Source organism: Callorhinus ursinus, unplaced genomic scaffold, assembly GCF_003265705.2.
Source record: "Callorhinus ursinus isolate GAN/ISIS: 27379988/994484 unplaced genomic scaffold, GSC_fseal_2.0 scaffold6, whole genome shotgun sequence".
In the NCBI taxonomy this organism is placed as follows: domain Eukaryota; kingdom Metazoa; phylum Chordata; class Mammalia; order Carnivora; family Otariidae; genus Callorhinus; species Callorhinus ursinus.
In genome coordinates, this window is record NW_027397068.1 from 328,915 (window position 1) to 356,056 (window position 27,142).

The following is a 27,142-nucleotide window of genomic DNA, read 5'->3' on the forward strand; positions in this document are numbered from 1 at the left end:
CCTTCCTTCCTTCCTTCCTTCCTTCCTTCCTTCCTTCCTTCCTTCCTCTCTTTCTCTCTTTCTCTCTTTCTCTCTTTCTCTCTTTCTCTCTTTCTCTCTTTCTCTCTTTCTCTCTTTCTTTCTTTCTTTCTTTTTTTCCCCCCATGTTTCTTTACTGTAGGCTTCTAATAATTTCTGGTGTCCATCATGCCTCTGGAACCCCTTAGCCTCACCAACATATATGCATTACTTCGTCAGAAGTTACATGGATTAGGCTAAATTGCTTTTGCCAAGTGGATGAAGGAGTCCACCACGTAGGTTTAGGTTTCCAAGTGTGAACCTGGGTCTGAATCTTGAGTAATTTCTTTGTAGTCAGAGTTATAGTCAAGCAAGCATTCGAATCACTGATTTATATAGGTTACAAGCATGCTTTCAGGAAAGGAATATCCACAAGCAGGTTTGCAGTCCTGAAGCAAATCTTTTGTGGAATAATACATCCATCCAGTTACAGTCTCCCATGGGAACCCACAGTGCCGCGCTATGCACTTGGCTGTCCCACTCTGGACCTCTGGCTGGGTTCCTGAACCAGAGCTCAATGCGACAATGCATTTGTTACTCACAATCCATTTCCTAATCTTCCTCAGGTTGACTCCACAGAGATCATGTCTCCCCCTGGGCAGGAATATATCTCTCTGTGGGCAGCTAAAAACCAATCTGTGTCACTTCTGGAATAGGAGGATGGTTCTAAAAACTCTGCTTCTCTGCCCTGAAAGCATCCTCTTAGCATCACAGCTTAGGAAAAACATTACTTTCCTAGGGTCTAGAATAGATTTTTGTGACTTACATCCAAAGGATGAGCATTGCACAACAGCAGAGCTGTGCATGCAGAGAGGCAGTGGATTGCTGAGGTCACTGTTCCACATGGGTCTTTCAGAGGAAACATCATCAATATTCATAATTGCCAAATTTTTTAAGTATTTAGAAGATAAAATGAACAACTAGGATTTATTGTTAGCATCAATATACCTAGGATAACAGTGACATGCATTTAATCCTCACAACAGTTATAAGAGGTGGGTGTTCTCCTTAGTTTATAGGTGAGGAATCTGAATTTCAGCAAGGTTCAGTAATGCATCTGTGATCTCTCATATAACAGGTAAATATGAGAATTGAACCCAGGTATATTTTGACTCCACTTACACTCCCTAGCTCTGCTTAATTAAAACAAACAAGGAAGCAAACAAGAAGAGAAACAAACAAACAAAAAGGAGAAATTCTCCCCGTATACCCAGACACCTCATTTGTTTGCAAATACTTCTCTTTCCATTTAATTGACAGATCTGGGGGGTTAACGAATAAAGTCCTTGATGGCTAGAAAGGACAGCAGAGCAAGGAAAAGGGAAAGAAATCCTAAGATGAAAGTAATTTTCTTTTTTGTAGTCATTGCCTAACTTACAAGATAAAGTGTTAGACTCAAAGACAGTGCAGTTAGCAGTAAAATATAAATTCATGAAGAAAACTGATGCTGGGGGAAAAAAAAGTCAAAGAAAAATAATTTCATGCTGACAATCTAAGTTTAGTGTTCCAGTGCAAATCAAGAGCCCTTTTAGGAAAACACCCAGATAGCCGCAGCGCAGCCTAGAAGATGGGCCAATTTTAAGAACCACTTAGGTACCTGCTGCAGGATGAAACCTAAAAAGAATACTCAAAACTACTATTGCTGGGTAGTTCAAACTGGCAACAGAGAATAGCTGTGAATTTTTACTGAGGAAAATAGGTTGCAACATAAGCAACAGAAGTTTCTGTTTAACTGCCTGCGAAGAGCTGATTTGAAATAAGTGGGAGTTTTTGGGTCATTGCGACCGAGATGGTTATGAAAGTCTTCTTCTCTGAAGGAGTTCTAATTTGGCTTATTCACAGGTTGTTTTAAGTGGTTTTCAGGCTTGGAGTCCAGCTATAGTCACCATATCCTCATAAACGAACTCTAAAATTCTCTTGGCACTAGGTCAGTTATTCCAAGTGCCCAATTCTTTTCTTTTATTCTTTTAGAATTAGTTTGCAATATGGTACGAGGTAGGGATCTAAATTTATTTTTCTCTTCATTTGTTGCCCATTGATTCCATTACCATTTGTTGAATAATCTATCTTTTCTCCTGACATTTATCATATATTTTTTTTAAGATTTTATTTATTTGAGAGAGAGTGAGTGAGAGAGAAAGCATGAGCAGGGGCAGAGGGAGAAGAAGAAGCAGACCCCCACTGAGTAGGGAGCCTGGCTCTGGACTTGATCCCAGGACCCTGGGATCATGACCTGAGCGGAAAGCAGATGCTTAACTGACCGAGCCATACAGACACCCCATATCATATTTCTGATGTACTATATGTTGTACACATGTAGGTGTGTTTCTGTGTTCTTTGCCATTGCTATGGCTACCTTCATTGGACCAATGTGTAGCACAGCTTCATTTTAATTCAAAGCTGCATTTTTAGAGGGTATTTTGCTATCCAATAGGGAAAGACATCGTTCTCACAATTTTGTCTATTCCTACTTATTTATTCTTCCTAGTAAATCTAAAAATCTTTTGGCAATATGAAAGTAAGTATTTTTGACATTCATGGTGTTCAAAAGCTATCAGAAGCTATACGGTGAAAATTATTCCTCTCCTCCTTGTTTGCCGTCTTTATGGTTCCCATGCCATCCTTCTCCCACAAACCACTAACCACTAACATTTGTTTCATATGTATCCTTCAGGGTTTCTTTATGCATGTTAAAGCAATTATAGATTCTTGATTTCCCTCTTTTTTAAATGAAAGTTACTTCTTAACAATATACTTCTATCACTTAACAATATACCTTGGGAATATCTTCATATAGGCAGCATTCTTATTCTTTTTTTATAATTTCATATAATAAAATTTTTTTATTCTTTTTTATAATTCTTATTCTTTTTTATAATTTGATAGCATTTTATGGATGTACCATAATCTATATAATTAGTCCCCTATTGATGGACATTTGTGTTTTGCCAGTCTTTTGCCAACTTGCATATACCCAAATTAGTGAAAGAATAATTGTATCAGTAGAATAATTTATTGGGGATAGAATTATTGGGTCAAAAAGCACAAGCATGTATAATTCTAATAGATCTTACCAAATTGCCTTTTGTGTGGGGTCACATAAATTTACACTCTCCCTAGTAATGTTTGTGGATACCTGTTTCCTCCTCGTGCTAACAACGTTGTGTATTATCTAATTTTTGGATTTTTGTTAATCTGATCATGAAAAATGGTATCATATTTTTTAAACTTTTTTATTATTATGTTATGTATGAGTGATATTAAACATCTTTTCCTATGTTTAAGGGCTACTGTATTTCTTTTTCTTCAATTTTTCTTAGTGGAGTTTTTTTTCTAGGAGCTCTTTACAAATAAGGGAAAAGCAAAACACTTTGTGATTGAGTTGAAAATACTTTTCCCCAGTATGTTGTCTTTAAATTTTTTTTCAGATCTTAAAGAAGTGTGGTTAAATTATATCAAATTTTCATGGCTTCTGAAGTTTGAGTCATAAAAAGTCTTCCTTTCTTGAAAGTTGTAATGAATTGTATGATTTCTTCCTATATTTTTATTATTTCATTTTAAAATATAAATGAATGATTTTTTGGTAATTATTGTGCTGTATGATTTAAAGTATGGATTTGACATACTTTTGGTTTAATTGGCAATGAAATTGTGTCAACCCCTTTTCCCACTGATTTGGTATGCCACGTTGATCATATATTAAATTTCAACTCTATTGGGAGTCTATTTTTGGGCTTCCTTTTCTAATTCCAATGGTCTGCCTATTTATGTACGTTTTCCACTCTTTCAACTATTGAGGTTTCATAATACATTTGAATATCTGATAGAGCATCTCTCACCCATTGCTCTTCTTGCGGAGGCTTTTCTAACTCTTCTTTTTTTGTTTATTTTTCTATACTTATCATCAATTGTCTACTTCCAAGGAAATCTTCTTTTAAAAAATTAGAAACATAATGAAGTTGTTAAAATAGCTTAGGGGTGATGACATAATGTGGATTATGGAATTTTCAAATAAGAGCATGTTACATATTTCTACTTGTTCAAGCCTTCTGTGTTCTCTAGTAGTATTTAAAGTTTTGGGGGCACCTGGGTGGCTCAGTCGTTAAGCATCTGCATTTGGCTCAGGTCATGATCCCAGGGTCCTGGGATTGAGCCCCCACATAGTGCTCTCTGCTCAGCCGGAAACCTACTTCTCCCTCTCCCACTCCCCCTGCTGGTGTTCCCTCTATCGTTGTCTTTCTCTCTGTCAAGTCAATAAATAAAATCTTGAAAAAAAATTTTTTTTCTTCATAGAGGTTTTTGACATTTATAGTTAAGTTTCTTTCTTGGGTATTTATATATTTTGTGGCTATAGGAAATCAAGTCTTTTTTTCACATGAGATTCTGATTATATAAATGGCATTGATCTCTGTATATCAATTTTATGCCTTGCTAACTTACTGAATTCTTATACTCTGTCACATTATGTGAAAATAATGATAGTTTTATCTCTTGTTCAATTTTAATAGCTTATTTTACTTGCAGTAAAACATCAGATAATAGCAGTATCCTTTTATTTTTTTCTTCATTTAATTAGGAAATCTGGTGCTTCTCTGTTAAGGATAAAGAATTTGGACTAACGTAGATTATATTATGTTGAAAACAAATAATCTGTACTTTCATTACTGAGTTCTACAATAACACTATGATACTGAATGAAATTGCACTAATTTAAAATATCAGTCTCAGGAAGTTAAAAGGCTTTTCATCATGAAACAGGGTATACTTTCTTACTGGCTAAGTATTTGACATCTTTCAGTAAAATTCTGTGGTTTTCTTCACATAGGAGTTTCACCAACGGTCCAGTTATCTGTCTTGCAGGTCCAGTGTTTATATTTAAGCTCCCATTTTACTTGAGCTCTAACCAGCTTTTGACACTATTCAAAATTCCCTCCTCCTCCTCCTTTTTTTTTTTTTTTTTGAAGATTTTATTTATTTATTTGACAGAGACACAGCGAGAGAGGGAACACAAGCAGGGGGAGTTGGAGAGTGAAAAACAGGCTTCCTGCTGAGCAGGGAGCCCGATGTAGGGCTCCATCCCAGGACTCTGGGATCATGACCTGAGCTGAAGGCAGACACTGAATGACTGAGCCACCCAGGTGCCCCCGAAATTCCCTCCTTCTTAAAACATGTTATTCTTTTTGATCTAATAATACCTCAGTACTGGTTTTCCTCCAATATCTCTGACTACTCATTTGCATAAGTTTATTCCTAACTCTTTTATATTTGTTTTCACTATTGTAAATAGGATCTTTTCCCACTTTTCCATTATACTTTTCCAACTGGTTCTTGTAGATAGGAACTAAAAGAATTCTGATCCTACTGAAAGATTTTTTCTATTAGTTTTTGGATTTTTTTTCCAGTTTTTCAATTGCCTTCTCTACAATGCACAGAGCAATGTTAAATAATGGTTGAGTAAATAAGCACAATTTTCTTGTTCCTTACTTTAAAGGGAATAAATAGTGCCTTACAAGTATAATGATGATGACTATTGGTCTCATGGTTATTCTTCTCTTTCTGTTTTGTTTAAAGATATAATTTGGTTAATGATGGGATCTATTTCTGGACTTTCTAATATTGAAGATAATCATATTTTTTCTGGTGGTGACATAAGCACATATTTTTTTTTCTTATTGATCATGTTAGTTAGATACATTGTCATAATAAATGCATTTCAGAATAAATTTCACTAAATTATGGTGAATTAGTTTGTTAATGTATGGCTGAATTTTATTTACAAATATATGATTTAGGATTTTAAAATCCATAACTTTTTTAAGTTTTTATTTAAATTCTAGTTAGTTAACATGCAGTGTAATATTAGCTTCAGGTGTACAATATAGTGATTCAACACCAGTGTTCATCACACCAAATGCACTCCTTGATCCCTTCACCTATTTCACCCATCCCCCTACCCCCTCCCTGCAGGTAACCATCAGTTTGTTCTCTATAGTTAAAGAGTCTGTGTCTTGGTTTGCCTCTCTCTCTCTTTTTGTTCTCCCTTTGTTCCTTTGTTTTGTTTTTTAATATGAGTGAAATCATATGGTATTTGTCTTTCTCCTGCTGAAATTAAAATCCATAATATTTTAAGTTTGCTTATGGTTTGCATTTTTGTGCTAAATAATTAATTAGTTGCAGTATTTGATTGTTATTCCACAAATACTTAGTAAGCACTCACTTTGCTGTCATCATTATGCTGGGTGCCAGGAGTACAATGGATCACAAAACCAGTGTGATACCTAAACTCCTGGATCTCACAGTATAAGGTACAATTGGAACCATGATGTATTTTACAAAGAGGAGGTGACAATGGTGTGAGGGACAAAATAGGAGAATCTGAATGCTCAGAAAGACTTTCCTGAGGAAGTGACAATTGCAGAAGAGCTAAAAATGGAGTAGTGGTTAATGTGTGAAAAGGACTGGAGACCCAGGAAGAACCCCAGGTACAGACTCTGGAGCAGAAGACCCTAGAACACACAGAACAGGGAGAGGGGAGTGCCTATGTGCTGCAAGCAGCAAGATTTTGCAACTCTTTCAGGGGTTTCTTTTGGTATTTACCTCTGTATCTAAACTGTGTGCTACATGATGTTATCATTATCTGTTGACTTTGCACTCTTGAAAATAAGTACCATCATTCTCTCTATCACTGTATCAGTTATATGCATGCATACTGTCTCCCAATGCTCCCAAAGTGGTCATGTCATAACACTGGCCAGAGGTGTTTTTTTTTTTTTTTTCATTTTTGACGTATTTGACTATGTGAAGTGAATTCACAGAAGCATGTGATGCAATAAGATTACACTATTTTCCTATACAAAATTTTCCCCCTGAATTTAATAGTCATCCTCACTTGTTTCTATGTAGTGTGTTCCCCAAATCTCTTCCAATTGCTTAAATCACCTCTCGATGCTTTTAAATACAACAGTATTTTATTAATTCCATTTTCTTCCAGACATCTTTCCCATGTCTCCTGACCTGCTTCAGTCAGGACTGGCTGCTTCCGGGGACTACCGTGAGGCTGTCATCTGAGAATCTCCCTTACCAATTTCCCTTCCCTTTGCCTCTTTGTTGTTTGTTCTTCTGTTTTCTAAATTCCATGACTTCCTCTTTCTCAATTTCTTCTCGGTTTCTTCCTAGAAAGGTGGCATGGAAGGTAAGATTTGGGAGCTATTCTATATCTGAAAGTATATTCTGTAACACTCTGGAATTTTTGTATTAGTTTGGCTGGGGATAGAATTCTAGGTTGGAGAGAATTATCACTCTGTAATCTTAAAGGCAATACCACATTGTGGTTAAGCTTCTAGTGTTGCTGTTGACATTCTGATTCTTTAGCCTTTGTAATGGTATTTGTTTGATTTTTCTTCTATGTTCCCTAAATTTTAAAGTTGTATGAAACTGCACCTTTAGTGTGAGTTCATTTTTTTGCCATTGTGTTGAATACTCAGTGGGTCATTTCAAAATGAGGGTTATGATCCTATTTCTGTGATATTTCTTTGATGATTCTTTTTCCTGATTTTCTCTTTATAGAACTCTGATTTGCATGTTGGAACTTCTGGACTGAACTTATTTAAAAGAATATTTTCACTGCTTTTCTTCATTTTTAAACTTCTGTTCTGCTTCCCAGTGAGTAAGGGATAGGTGGGGCTAGGTAGGGCTCGGTGATCAGACTCACAGAAATCCCAAAACTGTGGAGATGTAAGGAAACTAGAGATAAGGGAACACTCCAGACCACCCTGCCCTAGGTGTCTGAGGGGGAAGTCTTATTTATGACAGTCTCCTGTGGTCAACAGAAAATAACCAGACCCTAAAAAGAAGTAAGCCATTAAAGATGTTATCACTAGTCCTTAATCAGTGGTGCCAACAGTAGCGAAGTCAAAAAGATTTAAGTTCCCTGGTTATCTTTCTATAAAAGACCAACCCTAAAAGCTCTCAGTGGCAACCCTGTTGGGACCCCTCTCACTCCTGAGAGCTTTTTCTGTATTCTCGCTTAATAACCTTCTGTTGTGGGGTGCCTGGGTGGCTCAGTCATTAGGTGTCTGCCTTCGGCTGAGGTCATGATCCCAGAGTCCTGCCCGCATCGGGCTCCCTGCTCCGCGGGAAGCCTGCTTCTCCCTCTCCCACTCCCCCTGCTTGTGTTCCTTCTCTAGCTCTCTCTCTCTCTCTCTCTCTCTCTCTGTCAAATAAATAAAATCTTAAAAAAAAAAACCTTCTGTCGCTTTACTCACTCTCCTTTGTCCGTGAGATTCATTCTTCGACTCTGTGAGACAAGAACCTAGCTCTCCCGCTTCAACGGGATGATGTAGTAATTTTATCTTCCAATCATTATATTTTTTTCATTTCTGCTAATACATTTATGATTTCTAAAGTTCTTTTTTTCTCAAATATTCATTTATCAAAACACTTCGTTCTTGTTTCATAGATGCAATATTATAGAAATCTCACATGGTTTGCTTTTCTACATTTTCTCCTCCTCTTTGCTTGTTTGTTTATTTTGGCCTCCATTTCTTCTGTTGGAATATTCCTTCAGACATTCTCCTCGCCTATTTGCATACCTGAGAGAAGAACACAAAGAAGCTGATTAACATTTTCTCTGCAAGGGTGAGTTTTGCAGACTGGGGACTTCTTTCTAGGCCTGGCCTTTCTCATCAGTGTCTGAGAGAGAAATTGGCTCTACAGAATGTTATATAAGTGACTGCTTTTCATTTGTCCCAAGGGAGTTATTTAGCTAGTATCATTCTAGATTCAGAGAAGATAATTTAATTCCTTGTGTACGATGGAAGCTCTAGAGCATTAGGGTTTACTTCTCCCACAGAACTTAGTTTGAGAAGAATTGCTTTGCCCCCAGTGTATCTTTAGAACTTTTTTCCTCAGGCTAGTCAGATCCCCCAGAAAAGAATCCCTCAATCAGCCATGTGTAGGGTATAAAATGCCAACTTTGTGGGAGCTCAGTGGAGAAATCATGCTAGATGTGTCAGTATGTTGTTGAGTAAAGATTCGCTGAGGCCCCTGTTTATAGTAATTCTGTTTGACCCATGACCTGCAGAATGGATGGCATCACATCCATTGTGGGTGAAAGTGGAGCAAACAGGATTGGTTGAAAGTATAATTAAAAAAGAAATTAGGCTGGGATGCCTGGCCGGCCAAATTGGTAGAGCATCTGACTTTGATGGGTTTGAGCCCCACATTGGGTGGATATTACTTTAAAAAAAAAAGAGAGAGAGAGAAGTAAAGAAATTAGGCCTCTATGTCCCCTTCCTGATTCCTGGCAGAAGGGTCTCTCTTACTTACCTCATTTGTAACAGACTGAGGGTTTTCTCTAGTGGCGGCAACCAGATCTGGCAGAGCCACTAGCACAGTTGTGGGGGAGAGTCCAGCACTTTCTGTACACAGGGGCCTCAGTGAGCCTTCAGGAGGTTCTGCAGTGCGACTGGACTCACTACATGCCTGCTTAGGACTCACTTTTTTGTGTTCTGCTAAGTCATTTACCACTCATCTTCTGTTTTTAAGCTTCTGGGATTTTGTTTCTGAAAACTCTTCCCCCAGTATCTTTATTCCTGCAATTGTGTGACTACAGAAAACGAAAAACATCTTTTACTGTTATCTCCGGGGGTTCAGAAAAGAGCAAAAGAAAATGCACATGTTTAATTCACTGCCTACAACCAGAGGCCTAATTATTTTGTCTTTAAATTACATTTTAATATTCTAGAGAGAGAAGATTATCTCATTTGTCACTGTTTCAGGAAAAAATTTATTCACTCCCGTTTATTCCATCCTGATGAACTTCAAAGTAATTAAAAAAAAATCTATGGAGATGTTATTTGCAAGTACATTAAATATTTATAAATATTTATTGGGAAGAAGTTTTACAATATCATGGTTTGATATTCAGGAAAGTAAACCTCTGTTCTCCACTTTGTGTATCTTCTTTTAAGACCTCTTAGCAAAGATTTTAGAGCTATTTACTTTTCTTGTATTTCTTATTAAGATGGTTACAGGTTATTTGAAATAACTCCATTGACTTTTTTAAAAAACAATATTATATTCCCATTAGATTTTCTGAGGCTTTGTCGTATATAAGTAAATTTTAATTTGTGAATATTTATTTTGTAAGTGGACAGCTTATCATGTTCTTTTTTATTTTAATAGATTTTTGCAGATATTTCATGTATGCTATAGGCAGACAAATATTGCCTGTTAATAGTAATAATTTTCTCACTTTACAGTGACCATTCTTATTCTGAAGCTCCAAACCAATCTCATCAATTTGTTTCCTTGCCTTCTATTTGCTTTCTCTAGATGCACTTAGCTGTTATTTTTCTGCTGTCTTACAATATTAATTTATTTTAATAGCTTTTTATTTAATAATGTATGCAATAATTTCATATTTATGTGGAACTTTGACTGTATAACAAACATTTCTGTAAATAATGCTATCATTTTCATAATTTTATAAATTATTTATAATTTTTTTATTTACTTTTTGACTTAATATTTCATAAGAACATAGGTTTTTTTAAGATGTAATTTAGCTTACTTCTGTGAACTTTCATTATTACAGTTTAAAATATTTTTTCATTTGAATATAGTTGACACACAGTTACATTAACAACATAGTGATTTGATTTCTCTGTATGCATTGCTATGCTCACCACAGTGTAGCTACCATCATTATTATATTTTTAAATTATTCTGTATGATGGCTGTCTCAAACTGATGGTCTATGGCTTCATTCCACCAATCAATATGTTTGACATGTTTTATTTAGGACTATTTTTATATCTGGAAGTCTTTTAAAATGCATTGTAACTAGTGTAAATGTGGAATTAGTTATAACTCTAGAAATTTAGCACCTATTGTTTTACACTTCACCAATTTCACCCACTTTAGGCAAATAATTGACCTTTTAACTCCTACGATAGAAAATACAATTCTATTTGTGATTATCTCATATTTGGACTCATAATTATCTCATATTTAGGGAAAAGGAGAAGAAACTTCAAACTTTTTCATGAACAATCAAAGAATAATCTTCAAATTTGTTTATAAGCAGTAGGAGAAAAGGCAAAATACTATGTACTAATTACAAAATTAGTGACCCTGATAATGTTTTAATATGTCTCAGTTTTGTCCAATTAAATGAGGCAAAAGAATTGAGCTAAAAAAATTTCTAGCCCCTATTTCTAATTAGCAAGCTATATAAGTAAGTATGTCAATAGAAAATATATCTCTACTGCAAATGTAACAAATATAGATGGAACAGAGGAGTCACCACACTTTTTTTGTAAAGGGCCAGATGGTAAATATGTTCAGGTTTGCCAGTCATATTGTTTCTGTTGCTACTCAACGGTGCCTTGTAATGTGAAAGAAGCCATGGGCAAAATGGAAGTGAATAAGCGGGGCTGTGTTCCAACAAAATTTTTCTTTGCAAAAACATGTGGAGACTTGATTTGGCCTGTGGACAATAGTTGGCCAACCTCTGGGATAGAGCAATTTCACAGGTCCCACTCTGTACAGAAAGAAGTTGAGGAAAACAAAAAACATGGCCTATAACCTGGTCATGGGGTTGCATGATGGCTTGGTCCTCAGCTGTCCATTTCTGCACAAATAACTGAGGATGGAGAAATCAGTCAAGACGTTGTCTTTAGTGTTGTATATGTATATGTATCCAGCCTTTTTTCCTCCTACTGTATTTAGCTCCTCAAAGGCAGCTTATCTACTAGTTGTCACTTCAATCATCTTTATTAACAGTACTCTCTTCACTGTCATGCCCATCCTGAACTTGTCCATCTGCAACCACCAGTTCATCTGTTAACTCTCATCCCTTGTGCCATTTCCTTTTAAAGCCATCAATCATTGCCAGATGCTGTATGATGGGAGGGCTTCTAGGAAGCCATCTTACTGATGTCACCTTACTCCAGAAAAGAATGAGCACCCACTCCCCTCTAAGAAACTGTCAGAAAAACCCCACCACGGTCTATGCACATTTAACTTAGGCACTGTGAGATTTCTGATGTTTCACATTTGCCCTTTATTGATGGGACTCCAACCTTTGTGCTGCTGTGATCTGTGCACTCCTCCTGTGGTACCCAAATCTTTCACTGCATTCCCAGAATTTTGGTGAGGTCATCAGCAGTGTATTCTCAGCTTCCTTCTTGAACACCTCTTCTGCCTTCTAGTTTTTACTGAATATAGCTGTTCCATGAAGACTTGGCTTTCTTAACATGAACAAGCAAAGTCCACTGCTACTTTGAGGCTAACACCATTATAATTCACCATCTTGCTTTTCTCTTATTGCTGTCACCTGATTTTCTCTCCATCATTCACTGAAGACAATCCATTCTCTTTATCATTCAAGATATCTTTTATGCACATCTCTGACTTCAAGTAGTTTTTAGGTCTAACACAAACACTCCTACATGGTACTTAATAGACATGGCAGGTACCAATATCTCCATTTTAAAAAAAGTACAAAAAATAATGCTCCACCTCTCTATTTTTCTCAAATTATCTCAATAAACTTTTCCAGTTTATTTTGTTCTGCCTAGTCCACAATATGGTTGAGAAATGTTTTATATACTGTGGTTACATAGTGTTCATATTCTAAGGTTATGTATTCCCAATATAGAGTATATATGTATGTGTGTGTGGGTGTGTGTATATCATATATATGCATACATATTTAAATGAATATAAAGTTTGTGTGTGTGTATATATATATATATACATATATATATATATATATGGTCTATATATTAAGTATTTGTGTTCTCTAAATCTTCCATAGGATATTAAAACTTTTGAGAACAGGGGCTGTGATATCTATGAGAAGTTATTCCCAGATTTCTTTTTTTTCTTAGAACTCCAACAGGTAATAAGCAGGAACTTCTGTTGAAGAGCTCCCACCCTTTAGTTATAAAATCACAGAATTATTTTGGAGCATTTTCATCCTTTCTTTCCAAGTGTTCAAATAATACGAAAGACAGCAGGATCTTTTATGTCAGAACAAATACAAAGATATTGAAGATCATGTTACTGTATAGTCAAAGGATTGCTATGGAGACTAAAGAGTACTTTCAAGCTGAAATAACGACTTTGAATTAAGAAAAAAAAAAAACTTAAGCACTTGTCCTAGATAAGAGCCAGTATGAGTTGCCTAAGCACTGACTGTGTGTTTTTCAGAGTGCTGTTTTGAAAGTCATCCCATAACCAGATTTCTAAACATAAACCTTGTAAATCAGAGGGAAAAATCCAGAAGATATTTTTGTACACTGAGGTCAGATGAAAATTTCCACTCTGTAGTATTTTGTACCTCTAAACAATGTTAGCTGCCCTTTGTCTTAAACTTTGAGGATTAGGGGTGGAGGTTTAATTAAGAAATTCTAATGGAATATTTTTAGGGGTATTAAGTAATCAAATTATCATTATTTAGCTTGACATTTGGTCTTTCCCAGCTTACATCTCTGATTATACTCTCCTCAACCCTTTGTTACATTATCAGAAATGCCTCATAATACCAAAATCAGAAAAAGCCTAAGTTCTTCCCTGGGAAAATGACTGCAGAGTAGCTGAGGTCAAAAACTAGTTAACTGCTATGTTTTGGAATTTTAGAGATATGAGCAAAAAGATGGAGTGTGGCATTAAAAAATACATAAAGATACTGCTTTAATACTTACACCATGGTGTCGGCCTCCTATAATGTAAGTTGCTCTCATATTAGCCACTGAAGGATGATACAAGTAGTTGCCGTTGTCAGGCAAAAAGAAAATTACTCATAGATACTTCTAGGTGCAGGCACGCTACTAGAAATATATTTATAAATATAATTTCATGTAACTGTGGTGATTCTTGGCAATACACATGTAATGAAAACTTAAGCACTTACTTAAGTAACTGAAGCAAAGAAGAGTAGAACTAACATAGACTAAATACAGAATTACAGGTTTAGGAGATTAGTGGAACAGTAAATCAACAAGGTTTCATTCTATAAACAGGGTCTTGCAGAGTGACACTTAATTCCAAGGGAATGACCCCTTACATTTTTTTTTAAAGATTTTATTTATTTATTTGAGAGAGAGAGAGAGAGAGAAACAGTATGAGAGGGGAGAAGGTCAGAGGGAGAAGCAGGCTCCCCACTGAGCCGGGAGCCCGATGTGGGACTCAATCCCAGGACTCCGGGATCATGACCTGAGCCGAAGGCAGTTGCTTAACCAACTGAGCCACCCAGGCGCCCAACCCCTTACGTTTTATTGTACAGACATAATTAGGAAATATTCTTACTACTAAAGAACACTTACCAAGTAAATATGTATTTAGTAACTGTAATCCGAATAAAGTGTTTCTATAATTTCACAGCATTATTCCTCTGTGACATATAAGTCTTACAACTACTGCTTAAAAGAAAGTTTGCATTTGGATGAAAAACTGAATGAAATAATCATTTGAATTTTTAAATAAACTAAATTTCTATTTTTCAGAAAAGGAAATACATTCATGTCCTTGTGTACCAAGTATATAGAGATTTAGATCTATTTTTAGTTTATACCAACATAGATAATCTATGTTTTGAAGTATTATTTGTATAATTCAGTGTGAGAAACATACCATACTGAACTCTGCCTTGGGAAACAATTTAGAATCAGTAGTTATGTCATTTGAAAAGAGAAGTCTTTCATTCCTTAAGTAAAAAACAAACAAACAAAAAATGCTAAACAATGAACACCAAACTACAGATTTCCAGGAGGAGTGGTCTGAAAGGAAAACGATATCTGTGTTTGAAAACACAACCAGCACTAATTTGGAAATAAAATAACTTCGTTTTTATCCCCTATCTGCAACTTCCTTGCTACGTGACCTTGGTTAAATTACAATTTTTTTTGATGGGGGAGGGCTTAGTTTTTTATAAAATTAAGGGAGTAATACTTAAATTTACATGGTAAATGATATAGCAGTTATTTTATGGGATATTTTTATTGCATGAATATCAAAGTGGAACAGGAAATGGTCAATGAGTAATGCATTAAGTGTTTGGTGTTTTTATGGATGGGCTCGATTTTAGGTTCAACTTGGTTTTATATACTTAAATAATCAGAAGCATTTACAACACCATATTTGGTCAAATCTGTTAGCACACTCTTTCTACACTCCATTGAAAAACCGATGTTTCTCTGTATTAGCTAAATATGCTGTCTTATAAATGGATCACACTGATTAATTTGACAGAAAGCTGATCACTCCTTTGAAGACTATATAGAACAACATAAATAAGATAGTGCAACAACTATAACAGATGGATGTGCATTCATTCATATGTCAGACCTCATTTATATTACGTTACCTTCAACTTGTCAAGAATATGCATAATTTGTATATGGAAGATTAATAATCAGTCAAATGTGGATTACTGTAGCTTAAAATGTGCTATTATTTAACTGAAAAATAACAAAGTAGAAAAAATTGCTGGAACAACTCAAAGGGAAGGATGCAGTTTTTCCTTAGGATGTTTGCAAAGGGTATATCAATATGACACCTCAGAAAATTCTGTTTAGTAAAGAGCAATTAATTAGAGCCTGCTCAAAATTAGAGTCTGAAGATTAATAATCTTAAACTGATCTTCAAGAGACTGGATGATTCATGTGTTCCCCAATTATACTAGCAATAAGAAACATATCTCTTACATTGTATTTATTCATCATAAACATGCACAGAACAAAATACCAGTGCTTATTCCCATCCATAAGACTCAAACAACTGAGAAACATATTTGGATTTATTTCTTTTTTATATTTTTTTCTTTGATAAACATGTTAGAACTTCTTGAGGCTATAATAAGATAAACACTAACAAATGTTCCTTTCTTTACCCGAACTTCACTTTAATATTCTTATTTTGTTTTAGTAATACATATGAAAACATGTTAGTAAAAAATTAGTTTCCCCAATATACTTTCAAATGAATATGTAATTTTAATAGTTTTAACCTACATTTTATACGTTTAACACACAAGTCAAAAAGTGCAAAGAAACAAATGATCTACTTAAAGTATTATAAAATGAACACCTACATAACCACTATCCTGGTTAGGAAATTGAATATTGCTCATATTACAGAGACCAACTCCTCCTATGCCTCCTTCTCAGTCATATCTACGGCTTACCCCTACTTCTGTGAAAATCACTTCCTTGCTTTTCCCTATTTATCACCTCCTCTTTGGAAGAGTTTCTACACTAAACTTTAATTTTGCCCCCTTTGTGTAGTGTTTATAGACAGAAAAATATGTATTATTTTGTGTCTGTTGTCATTTAGTATTACATTTGTACGATGACACCATGCACATAGCTGCAGTTCACCCATTTCCATTTTATGAATATGTAAAAATTAATTGTATATTCTATTGTTGATGATTATTTGGGTTGTTTCTATTTTGCAATTGTTATAAATAATTCTATTATGAACATTAGTATATATAGTTCCTAGTACTATGCTGCATACCTATCTAGAAGTGGACTTACTTGATTTGAGGGTATGCGTTGAAATAAAGCCAAATTGCTTTCTAAACAGGTTGTTCCATCATCAATATATATGAGTTCCTGCAGTTTCAATACTTGACAGTACTTGGTAGTATTGGTCTTTTTCATTTTAACTATTTGATGGGCAGTGGTTGTTTCTCACTGTAATTTTAATATACATTTTTCTTTTTTCTGCTGAAATGTTCTCATGTTTACTGGATATTTAGTATCTCTTATATGAAGTGCCTATTCAAGTCTCTCTCTATCTTTTAGTACTGGGAATTCCATTCTTAAATTTGTTTTCTTATTGATTTTTAATTTATAAAATCTGGATACAAGTTCTTTGTCAATTACAGGGTTACAAATTTCTACTAATATTCTTCTAATGTGCCTTTTTACTCTCCCAAAGTTGTGTATTTATTTTTATTTGTTTATTTATGTTACCAGCTTTATTGAAGTATAGTTACAAATAAAAATTACCTAGGGGCGCCTGGGTGGCTTTGTTGGTTAAGCATCTGACTTTTTTTTTTTTAAAGATTTTATTTATTTATTTGAGAGAGAGAGAATGAGAGACAGAGAACATGAGAGGGAAGAGGGTCAGAGGGAGAAGGAGACTTCCCGCTGAGCGGGGAGCCCGACGTGGGACTCAATCCTGGGACTCCAGGATCATGACCTGAGCGGAAGGCAGTCGCTTTAACCAACTGAGCCACCCAGGCGCCCAAGCATCTGACTCTTGATTTCAGCGCAGGTTATAATCTCAGGATCCTGAGATTGAGCCCTGGGTCAGGCTCTGCGCTCAGCAGGGAACCTGTGGGATTCTCTCTCACTCTCTCTCCCTCTGCCCCTCTCCCTCCATGCACATTGTTTCTCTCTCTCTCAAATACGTAAATAAATCTTTTTTTAAAAATATATATGTTTAAGGTGTTCAGTGTGATGACTTGATGTACTTATACACTGGAAATTTTTTTTTAAAGTTCTTACTTTTAATGTAGTTAAATTGATTAACCTTTTCCTTGTATTGTTAGTGTGTTTTGTGTACTGTTTAAAGAAATCTTTCTCTGACATGAAGATACTTGCTTACATTGTCTTCTAAAAGCATTATTATCTTGTGTCTCACATATAGTTTTGTGATGTGCCTGGAAGTTATTTTTGTGTCAGGGATGTGGGGTCCAAATTATTTATTTTCCTAGATGGATGTCCAAATGTCCAGGCATGATATTTTGGAAAAGATTGTCCTTATTCTTTCTCCACCACTCTGTTATGCTCCTTTGCTTTAACTCCTACATCCTTCTATGTGTGGGTATTCTTACTGGGTTTTTTATTCTGCCTATCCTTGAGTACATAGGCATACTTAATTAGTTTTATAAATCTTCGTACGTGACAGAGGGAGTATTCCCCTTCATGTTCTTAAAGAGAGTCAATGTTTGCATTAATGCATATGTTTTCATGTAAACTTCACAATCAATATGCTAAGTTCTAGGAAAAAAGCCAAAGAAAATCAAAAGAAAAGAAGTAAAATTTGTCCACATTTCAGATGAGATTGTTCTTACATCTTTATATGACATTGAGACTCCCAATCCTTAAATATGATATATGTCACCATTTGTCTTTAATTTTTGTCAAAAAAGTTAATTCTCCCCTTGTGAAGTTATGATCTATTTTCTGGTATTTTATTCTTTGATGCACAATTTGTATGTTATAAAGAAAATATTTTTTAAACTTTTAATTTCTATCTTTGTTGCTGGAATATAGAAAAACAGTGATTATATATCTAGACCTTACATCTAGCAAATGTGTTCATTCTTACAATTATTCTGTTAAAGTCTTTAAACAAGGAAGGCATTAAAGGAAATGACTCTTGGTAGCCTTCATAAACAAACCAAAACCTAAGCCAGAGTTGATGCCCTGGAATCCAAGAAAATGAAACTTAAGAACAACCAATCACAAACAGCCAAATACAGCAACTTCTTAAGCTATAACCAACCAAATAAATTCTATTATTTGCTTCAATGTCTTCCCTAAAAAAAAACCTTACCCTTAGCTCTGGTGGGTGGAGTGCTCCTAATCACCTTTGGCTCCATGCGGTCAGGTTCCAATCCATGTTTGCTCAAGTAAAATCTTCAAAATTTTAATAATGTTCCTCAGTTTATCTTTCGACAGATCAAATTATTAGTATTGGTTTTCATAATTTATCTGTGGATTCTCTTGGATTTTCTAATATAGAAACATGTGATAGAAGTTTTATATTTTCTTTTTTCTTTTTCCAACTTCACACTTTTTTATTATAGCATTGCTTGACTAAGGAAAATAGTAAATAAAAATTGGGTGCCTGGGTGGCTCAAATGGTTAAGCGTCTGCCTTCGGCTCCAGTCATGATCCCAGGGTCCCGGAATCCAGCCCCACACTGGGCTCCCTGCTCGGCGAGAAGCCTGCTTCTCCCTCCCCCACTCCTCCTGCTTCTGTTCCCACTCTCACTGTGTCTCTCTGTCAAATAAATGAATAAAATCTTAAAAAAAGCTGGTGCAACCACTCTGGAAAACAGTATGGAGGTTCCTCAAACAGTTGAAATTAGAGCTACCATTCGATCCAGCAATTGCACTACTGGGTATTTACCACAAAGATACAAATGTAGGGACCCGAAGGGGTACGTGCACCCCAATGTTTATAGCAGCAATGTCCACAATAGCCAAACTGTGGAAAGAGCCAAGATGTCCATCGACAGATGAATGGATAAAGAAGATGTGGTATATATACACAATGGAATATTATGCAGCCATCAAAAGGAATGAGATCTTGCCATTTGCAATGATGTGGATGGAACTGGAGGGTGTTATGCTGAGTGAAATAAGTCAATCAGAGAAAGACATGTATCATATGACCTCACTGATATGAGGAATTCTTAATCTCAGGAACAAACTGAGTGTTACTGGAGTGGTTGGGGGTGGGAGGGATGGGGTGGCTGGGTGATAGACATTGGGGAGGGTATGTGCTACGGTGAGCGCTGTGAATTGTGCAAGACTGTTGAATTACAGATCTGTACTTCTGAAACAAATAATGCAACATATTTTAAGAAAAAAGAAAAAGAAGAAGATAGCAGGAGAGGAAGAATGAAGGGGAGTAAGTCAGAGGGGGAGACGAACCATGAGAGATGATGGACTCTGAAAAACAAACTGAGGGTTCTAGAGGGGAGGAGGGTAGGGGGACGGGTTAGCCTGGTGATGGGTATTAAAGAGGGCACATTCTGCATGGAGCACTGGGTGTTATGAACAAACAATGAATCATGGAACACTACATCAAAAACAAATGATGTAATATATGGTGATTAACATAACAATAAAAAAATTAAAAAAAAAGTAAATAAAAATGAACAGAAATGGTGATTCAGTTCTTATTCCCAATCTTATAAGAACTTTTAAGATTCACTCTCTTAGCAACTTTCAAATACGCTGTGTGGTATTATTAACCATAGTCCTCATGATGTACTTTATATCCCTATGACTTACTTGTTTTATAACCGCAAGTTTGTACCTTTGACTCCCCTTACCCATTTCATCCACCGCCTATCTCTGGTAACCACCAATCTATAATCTGTATATAGATGAGGTTGGGTTTTTTGTTGTTATTTGTGTTTGTTTTTGTTTTAAGATTCACAAGTAAGTGAGATCGTATGGTATTTGTCTTTCTCTAACTTATTTCACTTAGGATGATGTGCTCAAGTTTCATCCATTTGCCACAAATGGCAAGATTTCCGTCTTTTTATGACTGAATAAATTCCGTTATATTCACTATATATATAGTGAATATATATATATATGTATATATATATATATACATATATATATATATTCTTTATCCATTCATCCATCAATGGACACTTAGGTTGTTTCCATATCTTGGCATTGTAATAACGCTACAGTGAACATTGGAGTTCATATATCTTTTCAAGTTGGTGTTTTCATTTTCTTTGGATAAATACCCAGAAGTGGAATTGCCAGATCATATGGTGGTTCTATTTTTTTTTAGTTTTTTATTTTTTAAAATTTTTAATCTTTTAAAATTTATTTATTTTTATTTAAATTCAATTAACATATAATGTATTATTGGTCTCAGAGTTAGAGGTTAGTGATTCATCAGTCTTCTATAATACCCAGTGCTCATTACATCACATGCCCTCCTTAATGTCTATCGCCCAGTTATCTCATGCCCCAATCCCCTTCCCCACCAGCAACCCTCAGTTTGTTTCTTATGCTTAAGAGTCTCTCATGGTTTGTCTCCCTCTCTGATTTTGTCTTGTTTTATTTTTTCCAGTAGTTCTATTTTTAAGTTTTTTATACTGTTTTCCGTAGTGGCTGCACAAATTTGCATCCCCACCCACAGTGTACAAGTGTTCTCTTTCTCCACATCCTCATCAACACTTGTTATTTCTTGTCTTTTGGTAATTGCCATTCTAAGATGTGAGTTGACATCTCATTGTGGTTTTGATTTGCATTTCCCTGATTATTAGTGACATCGAGCATCTTTTCTTATACCTGTTGGCCATCTGTATGGCTTCTGTACTTGTATATTGTTGTAATGCAGATCTCTAGAACTTTTTTATCTTAAAGGACTGATACTTATATACCCATTGAGTTAGCAACTCCCCATTTGCTTAACCTTCAGCTCCTGGCAACCATCATTCTCCTTTTTGCTTCTATGAGTTTGACTACTTTAAATGCCTCAAATAAGTAGAATTATGCTGTCTTTGGACTTCTGTGATTGGTTCATTTCACTTAGCATAATATCCTTGAGTTTCACCCATGTTGTAGCATAAGACAGGATTATGTTCTTTTCTATGGCTCAAAAATATTTCATTATATATGTATATATATATATATATATTTATACCACTTTAAAAAATCTATTCATCTGTCTATGGACACTTAGATTATTTCCATAACTTGGCTATTATGAATAGTGCTACAGTTAACATGGGAGTGCAGATAAAGATTTGAGATCCAGATTTCAATTCTTTTGGGTATAGACCCAGAAGTAAGATTGCTAGATCATACAATAATTCCATTTTTAAATTTTTTGAGGAAACTACGAGCTGTTTTCCATAGCAGCTGCGTAATTTTGCATTCCCACCAACAGTAAAGAAGGATTCCAACTTTCCACATCCTCACCAATACTTGCTATCTTTTTTTAATATAGTTACCCTGTCTTGTGTGAAGTGATCTCTCATTGTGATTTCGATTCACATTTTCCTCATTGTTAGTGATGTTGAACATCTTTTCATATACCTGCTGACCATTTGTATGTCTTTAGAGAAATATCTATTCAAGTTTAACGTCCATTTTTTAATTGAGCCATTTGTTTACATGTTTCTGAGTTGTAGGAATTCCTTATATATGTTGGATATTAACCCTTATCAGATATATAGGTTGCAAATATTTTATCCCATTCTGTAGGTTGCCTTTCACTGTGCTAATTTTTTCCTTTGCTGTGCAAAACTTTTTGTTGTTGTTGTTGTAGTCCTACTTGCTTGTGTTTGATTTTCTTGTCTGTGCTTTTGGTGTCATATCTAGGAAATCATTGCCAAGACCAATGGTATGAAGGTTTTCCCCTATGTTTTCTTTTAATAGTGTAGTAGTTTCAAGTATTACATTGAAGTCATTATCCATTCTCTTTGTTTTTGAGTGATGTGAAATAAGAATCCCATTCTTTTGCATGTGAATAATCCAGTTTTCTAATACTGTTTGTTGAAGAGACTATCATTTCTTCATTGTGTAGTGTTGGCACCCTTATTAAAAATATGATCATATATGCATGGGTTTATTTCTAGGCACTGTATTCTATTCCATTGGCTGTCTGTCAATACCAAACAGTTTTGCCATACCCAGTATTTGCCAGTGCCATACAGTTTTGATTACTATAGCTTTGTAAAGTGTCTCAGATTCAGGAAGTGTGATGCCTCCTGCTTTGTTCCTCTTTCTCAAGATTGTTTTGGCTGTTTGAGCTCTTATGGGTCCATATGAATTTTAGGATGTTTTTAAAATTTCTGCAACAAATGCCACTGGGATTTTGATAGGGGTTGCATGGAGTCTATAGATCACTTCGGGTAGTATGGACATTTTAACAATATAAAATCTTTTTTAACAATATAAAATCTTCTAATTCATAAACAGTGGATGCTTTATCATTTTTTTGTGTCTAATTTCTTTCAGCAATGTTTTTCAGTTTTCAGTGAATAAATCTTTCACCATTGTAGTTAAGTTTATTCCTAAGTATTTTATTTTTTATGCTATTGTAAATGTAATTATTTTCTACTTTCCTTTCAGATTGTTCATTGTTAGTGTATAGAAATGCAACTGGTTTTTGTGCATTGGCTTTGTATCCTTCTACTTTGCTGAATTCATTTATTAGTCCTTACAGTTTGTGTATGTGTATGTGTGCTTGTGTGCACATGTGCATTTTATGGTTTTCTACATATAAAATCACATCATCTGTGGTAATTTTATTCTTTCCAGTTTGGATGACTTTTATCTCTTCTTCTTGCCTAATAAGGCAAGGAGGTTAAACTTCAGTACTATGTTGAATAGAAGTAGTGAGAATGTATATCCTTGCCTTGTTCCTGAGCTTAGCAGAAGATCAGTTTTTCACTAGTGAGTATGATACTAGTTGTGGACTTCTCATATAAGCCTTTATTATGTTGAGTTAATTTCCCTGTATTCCTAGTTTGTTCATTGTTTTCATCAAAAAGTATGTTCAGACTTGTCAAATGCTCTTTCTGCATCTAATGAGATGATCACAAAATTTTAATCCTTTGTTCTGTTAATGTTGCATATCACATTTATTGATTTGAAAATGAACCATCCTTGCATCCCTGGAATGAATCCCACTTTCTCATGGTGAATGATCCTTTTAATGTGCTATAATGCATTTGGTTTCCTAGAATTTTGCTGAGAATTTTTATATCTATATATATCTAAGAATACTGTTCTGTAGTTGTCTTGTAGTGTCCTTATCTGGCTTTGGTATCTGGGTAAGCCTGGCATTTAAAATGAGTTTGGACTATTACCTTCTCTTCAGTTTTTTTTGAAGAGTTTGAGAAGGATTGGCATGAATTTTTTAAATATTTGGTAGAATACAACATTGAAGCCATCTGGTCCTGGGCTTTTCTGTGTTGGGAGGTTTTTGATTACTGATTCAATCTCCTTACTCATTATCAATCTGCTCAGATTTTCCCTTTCTTCATGATTCAGCCTTGGTAAGTTGTATGTTTCTAGGAATTTATACTTCTCTTCTAGGTTATCTAATTTGTTGACATATAATTGTTCATAGTAGTCTCTTATAATTCTTTTCCCTCCTGTGGCATCAATTGTAATCTCTTTTCTGTTATTCCTGATATTATTTATTTGAGTTCTTTCTTTTTTTCTTAGTCTAGCTAAGAATTTTCAGTTTGATTGACCTAAAAAAAAAATCAACGCCTAGTATGATTGATTTCCTCTATGGTTTGTCTACTCTCCATCACATTCATTTTTGCTCCCATCTTAATTATTTCCTTCCTTCCTTTAACTTTGGGTTTAGTTGCTTGTTTTTTGTTTTGTTTTGTTTTCTTCCTGAGGTGTAAACTCATGTTGTTTGAGATCTTTTTTCTTTTCTTAGTGTAGGCATTTGCCACTATGAACATTTCCCTTTGTACTGCCTTTGCCACAGTGTATAAATTTTGGTATGTTTTGTTTTCATTTTTATTTGTCTCACTATATTTTCTAAGTTCCCTTTTGATTTCTTCTTTGACCCATTGGTTGTTTAGGAGTATGTTGTTTAATTTCCCCATACTCCTGTTCATTCTACTATGGATTCCTAATTTTATTTCCCTGTGGTCAGAAAAGATACTTAGTGTGATTTCAGTGTTCTTAAGTCTTTTCTTTCCAATATTTTGACAAATGTACATTTTATTAATTATAATAATAAATAGTAGTAGTACACATCTGGACACATTATAGATACCACTTATTAGAGTTTTCATAGTTTCACAAACTATTATGACAATTTATATCCAAAATAGATGAAAAGTGTCCTATAAATCAATAATAAATTTAAAAAAACTAGTATTTTAATGGTAAAAACATTCATAGTGGTGTAAATAAGACTGAATTTAACCTCAAGCCAGAAATAACTAGAACACTGAACAAAGTATATGAGAGAACTGCTTTCAGACACTGGAAAGAAGTAGCACGGGGCTATGATCCCTGAGAAAATGAAAACAAAATGAATCCCACAATCATCCTGGCTTCTGCCTGGAAGGAATGTCTGCACTCCAGGTGCAAGATAGGGAACCTAAAAGAAAACAATGGACTCCCTCCTGTGAGCATCCTGAGAGTAGATTTTTCAGAGGCTGAGATGGCTCTAAGATGGAATATTAGAGACTATCCGGATAGAGAAGATGCTAATTTTTCGAACAATACTCTAATTTTAAGTAACAAGTTTAGGTTAAAAAGAATTTTACCATAAAAGTGCCTTAAATAAATGTTTTGCCTGAGTCATTTCAGTAAATCAAAGCTGACAAACTAGAATATCAGAATATGTAATTCAGATCAGTTCTCTCAAGTAAAAATGAAGAAAATAGTTAAGACAAACTTCTTAAAACATTTGAAAGCTAAAAATAAAGATAAGGCTCACAAGGTTAATCTGAGCTAAAACTAAAATGCAGAGATATTAAGTTTGTCCTTGAGATCTCATTATGTATTTGCACTTCAACAATTCGGAATAAGGACCTGAGAGTATAAGTAGTCCTTTTTTTTCCCCTCCAAATTTTATTTAAACTCCAGTTAGTTAACATATAGTGTAATATTGGTCTCATTAGTAGAATTTAGTGATTCATCACTTACATACAATACCCAATTCTCAACATAACAAGTGCCCTCCTTAATACCCATCAGTGTGATCTATCCTAGAGAATGTCCCATGGGTTGAGAAGAATGTGTATTTTACTAATATTGGGTAGACTAACTGTATATGTCTGTTAGGTTCATTTGGTCTATAGTATTTCCAAATTTCTGTTTTCTATTGATTTTTCTGGTTGTTCTTTCCACTAATGAAAGTAACATATTGAAATCTCTTACTAGTATTGCGTTGCTGTCTTTTTTTCCCTTCAGATCTGTCAGTGTTTGCTGCATATATTTAGGGTCTTGTAAAATATCTATTCCTGAAAATCATTTTTCTTAAAGTCTACCTTTTATTAAATATTAATATGGCTACCCCAGCTTGTTTTTTATTAATATTTTTAACATTTATCTTTTTTTATTTTACAGTGTTTATATGTTTTACATGTGTCTCATATAAACAGAATGTAACTTTACTTCCAAAATATACTGCTTGTAAATTTGTCTCTTTGTCCAATTATGAAGTAATCACTAATATTTACCATGTTAATGAATACCTTCTGTTTGTCCTGTTTTATGATCAATTTTTAATATGTTCTTCCTTTCTCTTAAAATTATTCTGTATTTATTATTAAGTTGCTTTTCTTTGTTATTTGTAAGTCATACACTCTTTTATTATTATTTTAGTGTTAACCCAGATTACATGTCCTTGGTTAATTAAAATCCAATTTTTGTTTTGTTTTGTTTTGTTTTTCACATTATTGAGATACACTTTATACATTTGAATTCTAAGCAGTTCAGAGAATCAAATTATGGTTTTATTTCCTCAATTTGCTACTCATAAAATTAATTAATTAATTAATTTATTTATTTAAAGAAAATTTATTTTATTAACATATAACATATTATTTGTTTCAGGGATGCAGGTCTGTGATTCATCAGTCTTACACAATTCACAGTGCTTACCATAGTACATACCCTCCCCTATGTCCATCACCAGGCCACCCCACCCCTCTGACCGCCCTCCACTCCAGCAACCCTCAGTTTGTTTCCTGAGATTAGAGTCTCTTACAGTTTTTCTCCCTCTCTGGTTTCATCTTGTTTTATTTCCCCCCTCCCTTCCCCTATGATAATCTGTCTTGTTTCTTAAATTCCTCATATCAGTGAGATCATATGATACTTGTCTTTCTCTGATTGATTTATTTCACTTAGCATAATACCCTCTAGTTCCATCCACGTTGTTGCAAATGGCAAGATTTCATTTTTTGAGGGCTGCATAATATTCCACTGTGTGTGTGTGTGTGTGTGTGTATGTGTGTGTGTGTGTGTGTATACCACATCTTCTTTATCCATTCACCTGTTGATGGACATCTAGGCTCTTTCCATAGTTTGGCTATTGTGGACATTACTGCTATAAACTTTGGGGTGCACATGCCCCTTCGCATCACTACATTTGTATCTTTGTGGTAAATACCCAGTAGTGCAATTGCTGAGTCATAGGGTAGCTCTATTTTCCAACTTTTTTTTGAAGAACCTCCATACTGTTTTCCAGAGTGGTTGTACCAGCTTGCATTCCCACCAACAGTGTAGGAGGGTTCCCCTTTCTCTGCATCCCTGCCAACATCTGTCGTTTCCTGACTTGTTAATTTTAGCCATTCACTGGTATGAGGTGGTATC